Below are 16,655 nucleotides of genomic sequence, written 5' to 3'. Positions count from 1 at the left end.
TAAAGGCCATAATTAGAAGTAAGACAATTATGAATGAAATGATGTAAAATATGACAACATATACACAAAACATGGAAGGGGTAGTAAAAATGTTATTTTAGGATGCGTTAGAATTTAAATGGCCATCGCCTTAATATAGACTATTATATTATTTGGATGTTGTATATGAATCTTATGGTAACCACAAACACAAAACCTATAATACATTCACACGAAAATAAACATAAAGATAGCCAAAAATAACATTACAGAAAGTAAATAACCACAAAAAAGACAGCAAGAGACAAAAGGGTCAGAGAACCAAAAACAACAGGAAAACAATTAACAAAATGACAACAAGTATATACCTATCATTAGTTTAAAAGCAAATGGTCTAGATGCTCCAATAAAAAAGACATAAAGTAGTGGAATGGATAAAAACAAAACAAAACATAAACCAAGACACATTTATATACTTTCTGCAAGATTTACTTAAACCTAAACACATATATGGACTGAAAGTGAAGGGATGTAAAAAGAATTCCATGCAAATTGAAGAAAAAAAAAAAGAAGAAAAGGAAAGAAAAGAAAAGTCAAGATAGCAACGCTTAGACAAAAATAGATGTGAGAGCAAAGACTGTAACAACTCTTTTTTTATGGTACCTTGAAGTTGGCAGGCTATTTTAAGATGAAGCTGAACATATCTTTCCCAGATATTAACTTCCAGAAATTCATTGAAGTGGATGATGAGTGCAAGCTCAGTACTTTTTATGAGAAGCGTATGATCACAGAAGTTGCTGCTGATGTTCTGAGTGAAGAATGAAAAGATTAGGTACTCTGAATAAGTGGTGGCAATGACAAACAAGGTTCCCCATGGAGCAGAGTGTCTTTAGCTGTGGCTATGACCACCTGCTGCTGAGTAAGGGGTATTCCTGTTCCAGATAAGGAAGACTGGAGAAAAAAAGTGCAAATACACTTAAAATTACATTGTAGATGACAACCTCAGTGTTCTCATCTTGGTCATTGTAAACAAAAGGAGGAGGATATTTCTATACTCACTGATACTATTGTGCCTTGTCACATGGGCCCATAAGAGTTAGCAGAATCTGCAAAGTTTTCAATCTCTCTAAAGAAGATGATGTCCACCAGTATGTTGTGAGAAAGCCCATAAACAAAGATGGTAAGAAACCTGGAACAAAAGTGCCCAAGGTTCCATGTCTTATTACTATACATGTCCTCCAACACAAACATTGGCATATTGGTCTGAAGAAATGGGGTACGAAGAAAAATAAGGAAGAGGCTATAGAATATGGTAAACTTTTGGCCAAGAGAATGAAGGAAACAAAAGAAAAGCACCTGGAACAGAATGACAAAAGAAAGAAGCTGTCCTCTCTGAAGGCTTCTACATCTAAGTCTGAGTGTAGTCAAAAATGAGATTTTCTAGCAAAGGTGGAGACATTATGATTCTGGTCTTCAAGCTATATTACAAAGCTGTAGCCATAAGACAGTATGATACTGGCACAAAAACAGACACATAGATCAATGAAACAGAATAGAAAACCCAAAAACTGACCCACAACTCTATGGCCAACTAATTTTCAACAAAGCAGGAAGGAATATCCAATGGAAATAAAAGACAGTCTTTTAACAAATGGTGCTGGGAAAACTGGACAACAATGTGCAGAAGAATGAAAGTAGACCATACAGACACACACACACACACACACACACACACACAATTCAAGTGTCTGTTGACAATAAATTATATTTAAAAAATTCAAAAAAAAGAGAGATCTAAATGTGATAAAGAAAGTAATCAAAATACTAGAGGAAAACACAGGCGGTAACCTCTTTGACCTCAGCCACAACAGTTAATTACTAGACATATCTCCTGAAGTGAGGGAAAAAACAAAAGCAAAAATGAACTATTGGGGCTTCATCAAGATAAAAAAAACGTCTGCACAATGATGAAAACAATCAACAAAACTAAAAGGCAGCCTGTGGAATGTGGGAAGGTATTTGCAAAAGACATACCAATAAAGGGTTAGTATCCAAAATCTATAAAGAACTAATCAAATGAAACACCCAAAAGACAAAAATCCAGTTAATAATGGTCAGAAGACATGAATAGACATTTTTCCAAAGAAAACACTCAGATAGCAAACAGACACAGGAAAAGATGTTCAACATCACTCATTATCAGAGAAATACAAATCAAAACCACAATGAGATAACACCTTACAACTGTCAGAATGGCTACAATTAACTCAGGAAGCAAAAGGTGTTGATGAGGATCCAGAGAAAGGAGAACACTTTTGCACAGTTGGTAGGAATGTAAACTGGTGCAGCCAGTCTGGAAAACAGTATGGAAGTTCTTCAAGAAATTAAAAATAGAACTATCTTATGAACGAGTATTTGGACTACTAAGTATTTAACCAAAGAATACAAAACTACTGATTCAAAGAAGCACATGTACCCTGATGTTTATAACAACATTATCAACAATAGTCAAACTATGGAAAGAGCCTAAATGTCCACTGACTGATGAATGAATAAAGAATATGTCACACACACACAGACACACACACACACACACACACACACACACACACAGGAATATTACGTTGCCATCAAAAAGATGAAATCTTATCATTTGCAATGACATTGATGGAAGTAGAATATATTATGCTAAGCAACATAGTGAGTCAGAGAAAGACAGTTACCATATAATTTCATTCATATTTGGAATTTAAGAAATGAAAAGGTGAACATATGGGAGGGTGAAACGAGGGAATGGGAAACAAACCATAAGAGACACTTTTTAAATATTTAGCTATTTATTTTGAAAGAGAGAGAGGGTGCAAGTGGAGAAGAGGCAGAGAGAGAGGGAGAGAGAATCTCAAGCAGACTCCAAACTGTCAGTGCAGAGCCCAACCTGAGGCTTGATTTCCACGAGCCATGAAATCATGACATGAGTCAAAGTCAAGAGTTGGACACAATCAACTGAGACATCCAGGTACCCCTAAGAGACTTCATGAAGATTGATGAGGGAAAGGGTGGGTAATGGGGTAGATGGGTGATGGGTATTAAGGAGGGCACTTGTTATGATGAGCACTAGGTGTTGTATGTAATTGATGAATCACTGAATTCTGCTCCTGAAACCAATATTGCGATGTATGTTAACTAATAATAACTAAATTAAAATTTGGAAAAAAAGGATTTTCTAAGAGTAACAAATAAACAAGATTGGACACACACACACACACACACACAAAGACCGTAACAAGACACAAAGTACATTACAAAACTATAAAGAGAACAATCTAATAAGAGGGTATACTAATTGCAAATATTTATGAAACCAGCATGGGAGAACCTAAACACCTAAAGCAATTATTAATAGACATAAAGGAAGAAATAGATAATAATACCATAATAGCAGGGGACATTTATTTTATTTATTTTTTTTTACTTGAGAGAGAGAGAGCATGAACAAGGGAGAGGGGCCGAGGGAGAGAGAGAGAGAGAGAGAGAATATCCCAACTAGGCTTCATTCTCAGTACAGATCCCAACATGGGGCTTGATCCAATGACCCTGGAATCATGGCTTGAGACAAAATCCAGAGTTGGAGGCTCAACCAGCTGAACCAACCAAGTGCCCCTATAGTATGGACTTTAACTCCCCACTTAAATCAATGGAAAGATCTCTCAAACAGAAAATCAACAAAGCAACGATGATTTTGAATGACACTTTGGACCAGATGAAGCCAACAGATACATTCAGAACATCCTATGGCAAAACAACAGAAACAAATTCTTTTCAAGTGCACATAGAATATTATCTAGGATAGATCAAATGTTAGTCCACAAAGTTCAATAAATTGAAGAAGATTGAAATTAGACACAGTGTGGTTTCAAAGACTTCAGTATGGGAGTTAAATGGAGGAATAGTAGGGAGACCCTATGCTTATTTCATCCCTCAACACAGCAAGATAAATGTCAAATCATTCTGAACACCCAGTAAATCAATATGAGGACTGAGAGAACATACTACACATCTACATGGAGAAAAATGGCCACATAATGGAAGGTAGGAGCTGTGTAGAGTTGATTTGGGGGAGAAAAATTGCAGTTGCTGTAGAGGAGAGGGGGCCCTCATCATGAAGAAAGGGGAGAGAGAGAGAAAGACATAAAGAGAGAAAGCAGTATTCAAGGGATTGGGCAAGAAATTCTTTTTTCCCAAAACCATTGACTAGGAAAAGGAGAGGTGATGCTTATTGCAAGTTTTTACAAGCAGTGGAGCTAAATGTCTGAAGTTTTAGATGTCCACAACATTGCGATGTTGTGCCTGGTGGGCTTAGTGGTGCCCCTGTGGGGAAAGAGAGAAAAGACCTGGGAGCAAAACAGCGTGGTCTGAGGATCTCTTGGGTCATATGAGGAGAAATAGTTCCCCTTCTTGGAGTGCACTTGGGAGAGGTGGCACTGCCTCTCAGGGGACAAGAGAAAGTGGGCACCAATGAGTGATCCCATTATTTAGCATAACAGTAGAGGCATCTGCTGAAAGCAGCTAACCTGGAAGCCAGCTTTTGGATGTGCTTTACCATAAACTCCAAACCCTTGCTCAGTCGTGCAACTGCTTTTCAGCGACAAACAGACACCAGCCACAGTGTGATGAGAACCTCTCCCAGAGGATCAGCATGGGTCTGTGCTGTGCCTTGTCCTTAAAATTTGGACTTTTTGAAATCCAGCCATGGGCCTGAGATAAAACACAGGAGCACTATGCTTCCAGGCAGGCAGAAGCTCAGTCACAGACAGAATGAAAGCAGAGTTCTGATAGAAGCCTGGGACACAAAAAAGGAGATGGTTTGCTCTTCTGTGAAGCTTTCTGAATACTGGTGGGGCAAACTCCCTTATCCAGGGATTAGAGAGGGGAGCTATGCCATTTTACCCCTGCCCACCAGCATAGACTTCAGTGAACAACACTGTGATGCTAGTGGAGGCTGGAGCCATTCACAGCAAGCCCGACCTCACTGCACCCTGAAGGTTCATCTTTACTAGGGCAAGTCAGCCTGAGAACCAATGCAACAGGCCCCTCAACCAGAAGACCAGCACAAACCCCCTGCACATTCCAAGTCTACTGTTCATAGAGTACTGCAAAGCTTCAGCTCATGGAAATAAGATCAGCCTTTTTTAAACAAGCGGACCAAAAGACACTGAGTTAAAATGCTACACACTGAACAAGGTTAAAAAAAAATCCTACTAAATAATTAATGGGTCGGGGTGCCTGGGTGGCTCAGTCAGTTATGTGTCCCAAGATCTCACATCTTGTGGGTTTGAGCCCCACATCAGACACTGTGCTGACAGCTCAGAGCCTGGAGCCTGTTTCAGATTCTGTGTTTCTATCTCTCTCTGCTCCTCCCCTGCTGATGGTCTGTCTCTCTGTTTCTCAAAAATAAATAAACTTTTAAAAAATTAAAGAATTTCTAATAACTAATAGGTCAACTAGGAAGTAAAAGGAAAAAAAATAGAAAAGTACATGGAAAAGACAATAAAAATGAAAATAGGACAGTTCAAAACCTTTGGGATGCAGCAAAGGCAGTCTTAATAAGGAAGTTTATAGCAATATAGGCTCACCTGAACAAGCAAGAAAAATATCAAAATCACATCCAACCTTATACCTAAAGTATCTAGAAAAAGAAAAAAAATAGAACATAAAGCTAGCAGAAGGAGAACAATAAAGATTAAAACAGAAATAAATGATATAGAAACAAAAAAAATACAACAGATGAATGACACCAGCAGATGGTTCTTTGGAAAAAGTTAATAAAATTGATCTTTTAGCCAGACTTATCAAAAAAGAAAGAGAAAGGATGCAAATAAATGAAATCACAAATGAGGGAGAAAAAATAACACACAATAACACAGAAATACAATTATAAGAGAATATTATGAAAACTCTATGTCAAAAAATAGGCAACCTGGAAGACATGGATAAATTCCTAGAAACATATAAACTACCAAAACTGAAACAGGAAAATTGGAAAACGTGAGCAAAGCAATGGCTAGCAAAAAAACAAAACAAAACAAAAAAATTGAATCAGTAATAAAAAATCCCCCAATAAGCAAAAGTCCAGGGCCAGATGGTTTCACATGTCAATTACACTAAACATTTAAACAGTGTGAATACCTACCTTTCTCTAAATATCTAAAAAAAAAAAAAAAAAAGAAATGGAAGGAAAACTTCCAAATTCATTCCATGAGGCCAAAATCAGCCTGATAACAAAAACCAGATAAAGACTAATGAAAAAGAAAACTACAGGCCAGAATCCCTGACGAATATGGATGCAAAAATTCTCAATAAAATACTAGCAAGTCAAATTCAACAGTACTTTAAAAGAATCACTCATCATGATCAAGTCGGATTAATTATTAGGCTGAAAATACATTACAATTTTCATAAATCAGTCAACGTGATACACCATATTAATAAAACAAAGGATAAGAACCATTTGATCCTTTTAGTACATGCAGAAAAAGCATTTGACAAAGTGCAACATCCATCCATGATAAAACTCCCAACAAAGTGGGGTTAGAGTGAACATATCTCCTGAGGCAAGGGAAACAGAAGCGAAAATGAACTGTTAGGACGTCATCAAGATAAAAACAAAAAAAACTTATAGACAACAAGGGCAACAATTAACAAAACTAAAAGTCACACTTCAGAATGGGAAAAGATATTTGCACATGATATATCTGATAAAGGGTTAGTATCAAAATATACAAATAACTTATAAAACTCAACACCCAAAAACCAAATAATCCAATGAAAAAAAAATAGAAGTCATGAAAAGATATTTTTCCAAGGAGACAAACAAATGACTAACAGACACATTAAAAGATGTGCAACATCACTTATTAGCAGGGAAATACAAATAAAAAATACTGTGACGTATCCCCTCACACCAGTCAGAGTGGCTAAAATTAACAACACAGGAAACAACAGATGTTGGCAAAGATGCAGAGAAATGGGAACCCTCTTACCCTGTGTGTGGGAATGCAAACTGGTGCAGCCACTCTGGAAAGCAGTATGAAAATTCCTCAAAAACTTAAAAATAGAACTATCCTATACACCAGCAATTGTACTACTAAGTATTTACCCAAATGATACAAAAATGCTGATTCAAAGGGATATATTCACCCCTGTGCTAATAGAAGGATTATCAACAACAGCCATATTATAAAAGAGCCAAAACGTCTTATATCTGTTTTATATATATAAGTGTTTTATATATTTAAATGTTATAACTTCACTCATATGTGGAATTTAAGAAACAAAACAAACAAGGGAAAAAAGAAACAGATGAAAAAAAAACAACAAAACAGACTGTTAAATGTACACCACAGACTGGTTGTTGACAGAAGGAAGCTGGATGAGGGATTGTGTCATACTTATCCACAGAACCTTGGCAGGCCAGAAAGGAGTGCCAGATATATTCAACGTAATGAATCAGAAAAATATGCAGCCAAAAATCCTTTATCCAGCAAAGCTGCCACTTAAAATAGAAGGAGAGATATAGAATTTCCCAAACAGAAACTAAAGGAGTTTGGGACCACTAAACCCGCTCTGCAAGAAACTTTAAGGGGGTATCTTTAAAGGGAGAAAAGATTAAACAAAACAAAAAAGACCAAAAGCAACAAACACTAGAAAGGACGAGAGAACATCATCAGATACACCAACTCTACAAGCAACACAATGGCACTAAGTTAATATCTTTCAGTACTTTAAATGTAAATGGACTAGCTGCTCTAATCAAAAGACATAGGGCAGGGGCACCTGGGTGACTCAGTTGGTTAAGCATCTGACTTTAGCTTGGATCATGATCTCACAGTTCCTGAGTTTGAGCCCCTCCTCGGCCTCTGTCCTAATAGATAAAAGCCTGGAACCTACTTCGGATTTTGTCTCCCTCTCTCTGCCCCTCCCCCTGCTTGTGCTTTGTCTCTCTCTCTCTCTCTCTCTCTCTCTCTCTCAAAAATAAAATAACTAAATAACTAACTAAATAAATAAACAAAATAAAAAAATAAAGTCTTGCCATTTGCAACAATGGATGGAACTAGAGTGTATCATGCTAAGCAAAATAAGTCAGTCAGAGAAAGACAAATATCGTGTGATTTCACTAATATGTGAAATTTAAGAAGCAAAGCAGATGAACATGAGGGAAGGTAAGCAAAAATAAGATAAAAACAGAGAGGAAGACAAAACATAAGAGACACTTAAATACAGACAACAAACTGAGGGTTGATGGTGGGGCTGGGGGTGGGGTGTTGGGCTAAAGTATAATGGACATTAAAGAGGGCATTTTTGAGGTGAGCACTGTGTGTCAAATGTCATATGTAAGTGATGAATCACTAAATTCTATTCCTGAAATCATTATTACACTGTATGTTAACTAACTTGGATTTAAATTAAAAAAAAAAACAGTAAAAAACCCAAACTTTTAAGTGCAGACCACAAACTGGTTGTTGCCAGAAGGAAGCTGGATGGAGGATGAGTAAAATAGGTCTAGGGAAATAAAAGTACGCTTAACATGATGTCCCTGAGTGATGTATAGAATTGTTGAATCATTATATTATACACTTGAAACTAATATAACACTGTATATTATGTTACACATACTAAAATTAAAAAAAAAAACATTGATTCAAATTACGTCTGAAGAGAGTTCTCTGTGCCTCTTGGATTTCAATGCCTTTTTCCTGCCCCAGATCAAGGAAGTTCTCAGCTATGATATGTTCAAGTGCACCTTCAGCCCCTTTCTCTCTCTCTTCCTCTTATGGAATTCCTATGATATGGATATTGTTCCATTTGATTGCATCACTGAGGTCTCTAATTCTCCCCTCATACTCCTGGATTTTTTTTTATCTCTCTTTTTCTCAGCTTCCTCTTTTTCCATAATTTTATCTTCTAATTCACATATTCTCTCCTCTTCCTCTTCAATCCGTGCTGTGGCCACCTCTATTTTATTTTGCACCTCATTTATACCATTCTTTAGTTCCTCATGACTATTTCTTAGTCCCTTGATCTGTGTAGCAATAGAATCTTCTGTCCTTTATGCTTTTTTCAAGCCCAGCGATTAATTTTATGACTATTATCCTAAATTCTTGTTCCATTATATTGCATAAATTGTTTTTGATCAATTCGTTAGCTGTCGCTACTTCCTGGAGATTCTTTTGAGGGTAATTATTCCCTTTTGTCATTTTGGGTAGTTCCTGCAGTAGCTCCAAACTGCAGGGCACTTCCCCTGTGCTGTCTGGAGTAACTTATGTTGGTGGGCAGGGACTCAGTCAGACCCGATATCTGTCCCCAGCCCACTGCTGGGGCCACAGTCAGACTAGTGTGTATCTTATCTTCCTCTCTCCCAGGGGCAGGACTCACTGTGGAGTGGTGTGGTCTGGGCTACTTGCACACTGCCAGGCTTGTGGTGCTGCTTCAATGGGATCTGGCATATTAGCTGGGGTGGACCTGCAAAGTGCACAGGGGCAGGAGAGGCAGGCTTAGCTCCTTTGCTGTTGGGGGTCCCCTGCAGTAGGGGCCCTGAGGCACCAGAAGGGAGGAAGATCTGTGGGAGGGATGGATCCATAGAAGAACAACATTGGACGTTTGCGAAGTGCAAGCAATTTCCGTGAGGGGAACTGGGTCCCTTTGGAATTTTAGCTGAGGGATAGGAGAGGGAGATGGAGCTTTCCAGGGCTTCTGTTCCCCCCCCCCCCCCCGCCAAGCTGAGCTCTCTGTTGTGGGGCTCAACACCTCTCCCTCCAGGTGTCAACTAGCCCTCCTCACTCTGCAAGAGCAGAGCTATTGACTTTTAACATTTCAGATGTTAATTCCCGCTGGCTGTCAGATCTCACAGTCTGGCTCCCCTGCTTTTGCAAGCCAGACTTCAGGGGCTCTGCCTTGCCAGGCTGCTGCCTCGCCACCGCCTATTTATCTTTAGTTACATGACAGTTGTATTTTATTTTTTTCTCCTATAAGATAACATGCATTACTTCTATGCTTTTGGAACAAGGTTATGCTTTCATAACTTCTCAATATTTGAGAAACAACATCTGGTGAGGTATTTGCACTACAAAACATAAAGTGACTGGAGGACAAGGGTTGCTTATTATAACCTCCCCCACCCCCCAAACAACTACTCACACAAGGGTTTGGTGCTTTGTGGTCTGACAAATTAGGTACTATATATCCTAGTAATATATATTTATGTACAAATAAAGAGGCACAGCTAAATAAAATCTTTTTAGAGATGAAAAAATTCAGAATGTATATCACAATCTTTGTAAAAGTGTTCCTTGAATACAAAATTAGGAAATGACATATACTCCAAGAAAACAACTATATAGCTAACAGAGGTAGAAATAAATAACTGATATATAAATAAATGATAGGATTATCCAACCTTAAGTATTTAAATTAGGGTAATTATGGAAAGAATTGGAGTGAAAGAATTGGATGAAATGAAATGCTATATTTCATCATTGAAATTTGAAAGGTTTGTGGAAAACTATGTTGTATCTTGAAAAAATCATTGCCATATCTAAGGTCAGAATAGTCTTTCTGCTATATTAGCTTCTGAGAGGTTTTTAGTTTTTAGTTGTCTATTTGCATACAGATCTATAATCCACATCAAGTTAATTTTGATGAAAGGTATAAGATCTGTGTATAGATTCAATCGTATTTCATGTAGTTTTCCAGCTATTCTAGCTCCATTTGCTTAAAAAATAATCAATGATAAATATTATTGGTTATACTCTTTTGTCAACGTTTCTTTAACCGTATTTATATGGATTTATTTCTCATTTCTCTATTTTGTGCCTTTGAGTTCTTTATCTATTATTTTGATAATATACTATTTTCATATATATCTCATCTGCACTTCCATGTTCATTACAGTATTATTGATATTAGTTACATTCCAGTATTATTTATAAAAGTCAAGAAGTAGAAGCAACTTAAATGTACCTCAATGGATGAATGGATAAACCAGGTGTGGTATATGTATATATCTATATATCTATCTATATCTATATCTATATCTATATCTATATCTATATCATCTATATTTATATTTATATCTATCTATCTATGTATCTATATCTATCTATATCTATCTATATTTATAAAATGTGATGTTTATGTTACAAATTTTAGTAAGGAAAGGGAATTATGACATATGCTGCAACATGTATGAAGCTTGAGGACATTATGCTAAGTGACTTTAACCATTCACAAAAAGACAAATACTGTATTATTCTACTTATATGAAGTATATTAAGTGGTCAAAGTCTTAGAAACAAAATTAAATAGTGGTTTCCAGACCTGGGGAGAGAGGAAAAGTAGAGTGGTTCAATGACATAACAATTAAAATTTGCAAGATAAAATTCTAAGTATCTGTTGCAAAACCAATGTTCTTATAGTTATCACTACTGTTATATAAAATGAAAAACAACAACAACAAAAAACTAAGATGGTAAATTTTACTTTATATTTTTATGACAATAAAAACAATTTGAGTGTATCACCATATTAACTTTTAAATTCAGTCATAGTCATCTTGAATATATGTTGGAGATATATTTGTTTCTTAAATGTCCTGTAGTTGTGTGATTTCATAAAATAGGATTTCATGACATATTTCCTAAATCCTTAAAATAACTTCATATGATATGAAACAAATAGGCTAATACAATTTTTTACAACTGTAGGGACTAAGTGACTCCCTGGGGAGCAGTGTGCAGATATAATACTTAAAAAAGGTATTTATTAATCTTAACTTTGTATTACACATCACTGCAGCTAATCTCAAATGCGATTTTATATTATATATGTATATATGTTTTACATATAAATAAATGTATACATACTTATGTTTGTATTTCTGAGTGTTGAATTGTAACATTAATTTAATAGTCTCTTATTTTATGTGAATAATCATTGTCATTTGTAAAAGTGTTTATGATTGTGTACATATACTCGTAAAATGGATGGCTCCATATAGTCTTTATATAACAGGAAGAGTCTGTGGTTCTATCATGAATGAATTCTTATGTTATACTAAGAAGACACCCTGTCTAGTGCCATGGGACTTAATGGATAATGGAACTGAAATAGTTGACATAAAGGAAAGGATGGAGGGACGATCTAAAAATTCCACAAATGTGAATGAAAAAGTTTCATAAATGCCCACTCCAGGAAAACCTCCGAATTATTATTTTTTCACTTTCTAAAATGCTCTGTGATGTTTGGATTAGGATTTAATGTACAATGCTTACATGTATGGTTGAGTAGTTTTCCACTAGATGGTTTGCTTATTTATTGTCACCTTTTAGAATCCTTTATTTCTCTTCCAAAGAATTAAAGATGAGTTAATAACTGTTCTCCTCAAATTACACTAAACAACAGAAAAGGAAGGATAGCTTCCAAGTATTTACTATGAGGCCATCATCCTGTTATCAAAACCAAAACACTATTAAAAAAGAAAACTATAGCCCAATAACTCTGCTAAACATATATGCAAAAATCCTGAAGAAAATATTAGCAAACCACAACCAAAAATACATTCAAGTAATCATTCACTACAATCAAGTAAAATTTTTTCTGGAGATAAAAGTATGGTCCACTATCCCCAAATCAATCAATGTGATACACAACAATTAAAAAAAAAAAGAGATAAAAATCCTATGATCATCTCAATAGAAGCAGTAAAAGCATTGGCAGGATTCAACATCCATTTATTATAAAAACTCTCAACAAAGTGAGTTCAGAGGAAACATACTTCAACATGGTAGAGGCCATGTGTGACAACCCCAGAATTAACATTATACGCAGTGGTGGAAAACTAAGTTTTTTTTCACCTAAAATGAGGAGCAAGACAATGATATCCACTCTTGCCACTTTTATCCAACATGGTACTGGAAGTCCTAGCCACAGAAATCAGACAAAGAGAAATAGGAGACATCCGTATTGGTAAAGAAGTTAAACTGTAATTATATGCAAATAATATAATACTAAATATAGAAAACCATAAGCACTTTACAAAAAAAAACTATGAAAATTCATAAATTAACTCCATAAGGTTGCAAGATACAAAATTAATATACACAATACAGTTGCATTTCTATACACTAATAATGAAGTAGCAAAAAGATAAGTAAATGTTCCATTTACTATTGCACCAAACAGAGTAAAATACCTAGGAATAAACTTAACCAAAGAAGTGAAAGACCTGTACTCTTAAAACTGTAAAACATTAGTGAAAAAGTGGAAGAAAACACAAACAAATGGAAAGACATACAATGCTCATGGATTGGAACACTTAATATTGTTAAAATGCTCATAATGTCCCAAGCAATCAGCAGATTCAATGCAACCCCTAAAACACTAATAGAACTTTTTCACATAAACAGAACAAATAATTTTAAAATTTGTATGGAACCAGAAAAAAACATCAAGTAGCCAAAGCAATCTTGAGGGGGTTAAAAAAAAAAAAAAAAGCTGGAGGTATCACAATCTCAGATTTCAAGATATACTACACAGCTATAGGAATCAAAACTGTATAGTACTGGCACAAAAATGGACACATAGATCAATTAAACAGAAGAGACCCCAGATAAACCCATGCTTGTATGGTCAATTAATGTATGGCAAAGAAGGCAAAAATACACAATAAGGAGAAGGCAGTCTCTTCAAAAAACGGTGGTGACCCTCCCAAGTTTCTCCTTCTCCATAAGGTAAGGTCCCCCTCCTTTGTTGGACTAGACAGTTATTTATACCCTAGCTTGCTTGGCCCAAATAGTAGTTCTCTGCTATTCCCAAATGAACCCATTTTGGCTGGTAAAAAAAAAAAAATGGTGCTGGAAGAACTGGACAGCTATATGAAGAAAATAAAAAGGAACCAGGACTGCTTTCTTCAACCTTTCACAGAAATAAACTAGAAATGGATTAAAGACCTAAATTGAACACCAAAAACCAAAAGATCCTGAAAAAATACATAGGCAGTAATCTTGGGCAATGGTGTTAGCAACATTTTTCAAGATACATATCCCGAGGCAAGAGAACAAAAACAAAAAGGAACTATTAGGATTACACCAAAGTAGAGAGAAAGAAAGGAAGAAAGAAAGAAGAAAGAAGAAAAGAAAGAAATACAGAAAGAAAGAAAGACAGAAAGACAGAAAGAAAGAAAGAAAGAAAGAAAAGAGAGAGAGAAAGAAAGAAAAAGATTTTCCATGGTGAAAGAAACCATAAACAAAACAAAAAGACAACCTACTGAATGAGAGAAGATATTTGCAAATGATATATCAATATGGGGTTGATATCTAAAAAAACTATAAAGAAGTTTTAAAACTCAGCTTCTCAAAAAGAACAATCTGATTAACAATGAGCAGAAGACCTGAATAGCAATTTTTTCAAAGAAACCATACAGATGACCAACAAATACATGAAAAGATACTCAACATCAGTAATCATCAGGAAAATGTAAGTTAAAACAACAACAAGGTACCACCTTCTTTCTATCTATCAAAATGGCTAGTATCAAAAAGACAAGAAATAACAAGTGCTGGGCAGATATGAAGATAAAGGAACCCTTATGCACTGTTGGTGGAAATGTAAATTGAAGCAGCCACTGAAAACAGTATAGAGTTTCCTCAAATATTAAAAAAGGAGATACAATATGATTTATTATTTCCACTATAGGGTGCTTGCCCCCCAAAATAAAAACACTGATTTGAAAAACCATATGCACCCCATATACATAATTTTCGATAGCCAAGATATGGAAGGGACCTCAGTGTTCTTTGATAGAAGAATGGATAAAGAAGTTATTATATATACATTTGAATATATATAAAAAATATATGTATACATATATAAATCAATATATGTATATATATATGTATATATACGTATATGTGTATACATATATATAAATATTCTAAGATGAGCTGGAGAAAAGAATATGCAGAAGTTCCCCTACAACTCTTCAAGCTCCTGGAAGACTAATAATTATCTGTTTTATTATGCCCAGATACAGGTTAATTATAAGTCCACCATAATGTAGTATCTGGGAAAGTATGCAGTTACAACCCATCCAGGAAGAAATCGGTTGCCTTGTGTTTCTGCTTGCTCATTCTGTGCTGAGATTATGGGGATAGCTGTGGGAGGAAGTTGCAGTTCTTTTTCAAATTTCGTCTTAGCCTCTTAGTTTAATGTGGCACTTGGGGCTTGCCAATTTAGGACCCCATTGACTGTCAAGGATAGCCAATTTTGGAGTCAGTTGCTCAGGTGATAGCCATAAAAGTTGGAGCGCTATATGTGTGGACAAGCTCCTCTCAGGAAGAAGCTGAGATTTGGTTCTATCAGTATAGCAAGCCAGGAGTAAAAGGTCAGAGAAATTCCCACAGGTTTCTCAGGCTTCAGTAGCCACCCCTACCCCAGATACAGGTAGTTGAGCAGCACCTGAGAATGTATGTACAGTAAAACTCTTTCCAAGGAGAAACAGGGAGCTAGGCTTTTTGTTTGTTTTTTTTCTGTGCTGATCGAATGGAGATAGTCACAGGAAGTGCTTACATGTCTGTTAACAATGTAATCTTTGGGAACTCACAAATATTCAGTCTTACTGGCTTTCAAAGCTTGGTGTTTCAGGAACTTATCTATTAGTTGGCAGCTATAAAAGTTGGTCTTCTCATTGTTTGGAAAGCTTTTTTTCAGGGAGAAGCTGGGGACGTGGTTTTATCCCTGGAGGAGGGTCAGGGAGAAGGCATGAGAAATGCCTATGAGAGCTTTCCTGATCCTAGCAGAATTGCACTCCGTCAAGATTCAAGATAATTAGAACCTAACCGGCAGGCAGTGGTTAAGTATACCATTTAACTTTTTCCAGGGAGAAACTGAGTGCTGAGTTCAGGAAGACAGCCAGAGGAAATGCTTGTATGTCTCTTTTAAAACTGCCTCTTTGTTTAATTTGAGGGGAGGTGGGCAGAACTTGTGAATGCTAAACCCCACTGATATTCAAGCTAGGTGATTTGGAACCCAGTCCTTCAGGTGTCAGCTGTAAAAGTTCAGAAAAAAAAAAAAAGGTATGTGCTCTGACCTTTTTGCTACTCTGGAAGATGAAAGTTGCAAGTTCTTTTGAGGCTGGGGGTTTATGATATGAGTCTATCTCAGATTTCCATACCTATTTCTTATGAGTATTTTCTCAGTTGCCCAATGTGGAGGAGTCACTCAACTAGACTCTGGATTTATGTGTGAGGTAGTTAATCTTATGTGTAGCCATATATTCAATATATGTGGGAGGAGGAAATCAGGAGTCCCCGACTTCACTATTTTGCTGATGATAATGCCACTTAATCTTTAGTGTGTTTATTTCCAAGCTCATCATCTACTGAGATGGATGAATACATTCCAGTCTGCAGCATCTTTATGATATACAGAGTAAAGAATAAAGTGCAAAGCAGAACAGGAAACATAAATAGTTCTCAAGCCAGCCAAAGGGAAGGAAACATGCATAGAGTACCCAACCACAAGAAGAGTCTTTGAGATTCCATCTCATAGGTAAGGGTTTGTTCATCAATACTTAGAAAAGATGTATGATTTAGTGAAGACATTAAAATCACTGTTCAGGAAAG

General features: G+C 36.1%; 1 pseudogene; it reads left to right on the top strand.

The window, feature by feature from the left end:
- Positions 1-419: 419 nt before the first annotated feature.
- LOC106966741 (40S ribosomal protein S6-like) lies at positions 420-1,413 on the top strand (annotated as a pseudogene).
- The last annotated feature ends 15,242 nt before the right edge of the window (positions 1,414-16,655 follow it).

Source organism: Acinonyx jubatus, chromosome A1, assembly GCF_027475565.1.
Source record: "Acinonyx jubatus isolate Ajub_Pintada_27869175 chromosome A1, VMU_Ajub_asm_v1.0, whole genome shotgun sequence".
Classification (NCBI taxonomy): Eukaryota; Metazoa; Chordata; class Mammalia; order Carnivora; family Felidae; genus Acinonyx; species Acinonyx jubatus.
Note: the sequence above shows the minus strand (reverse complement) of the source record. Positions and strands in the feature narration are given on the sequence as shown.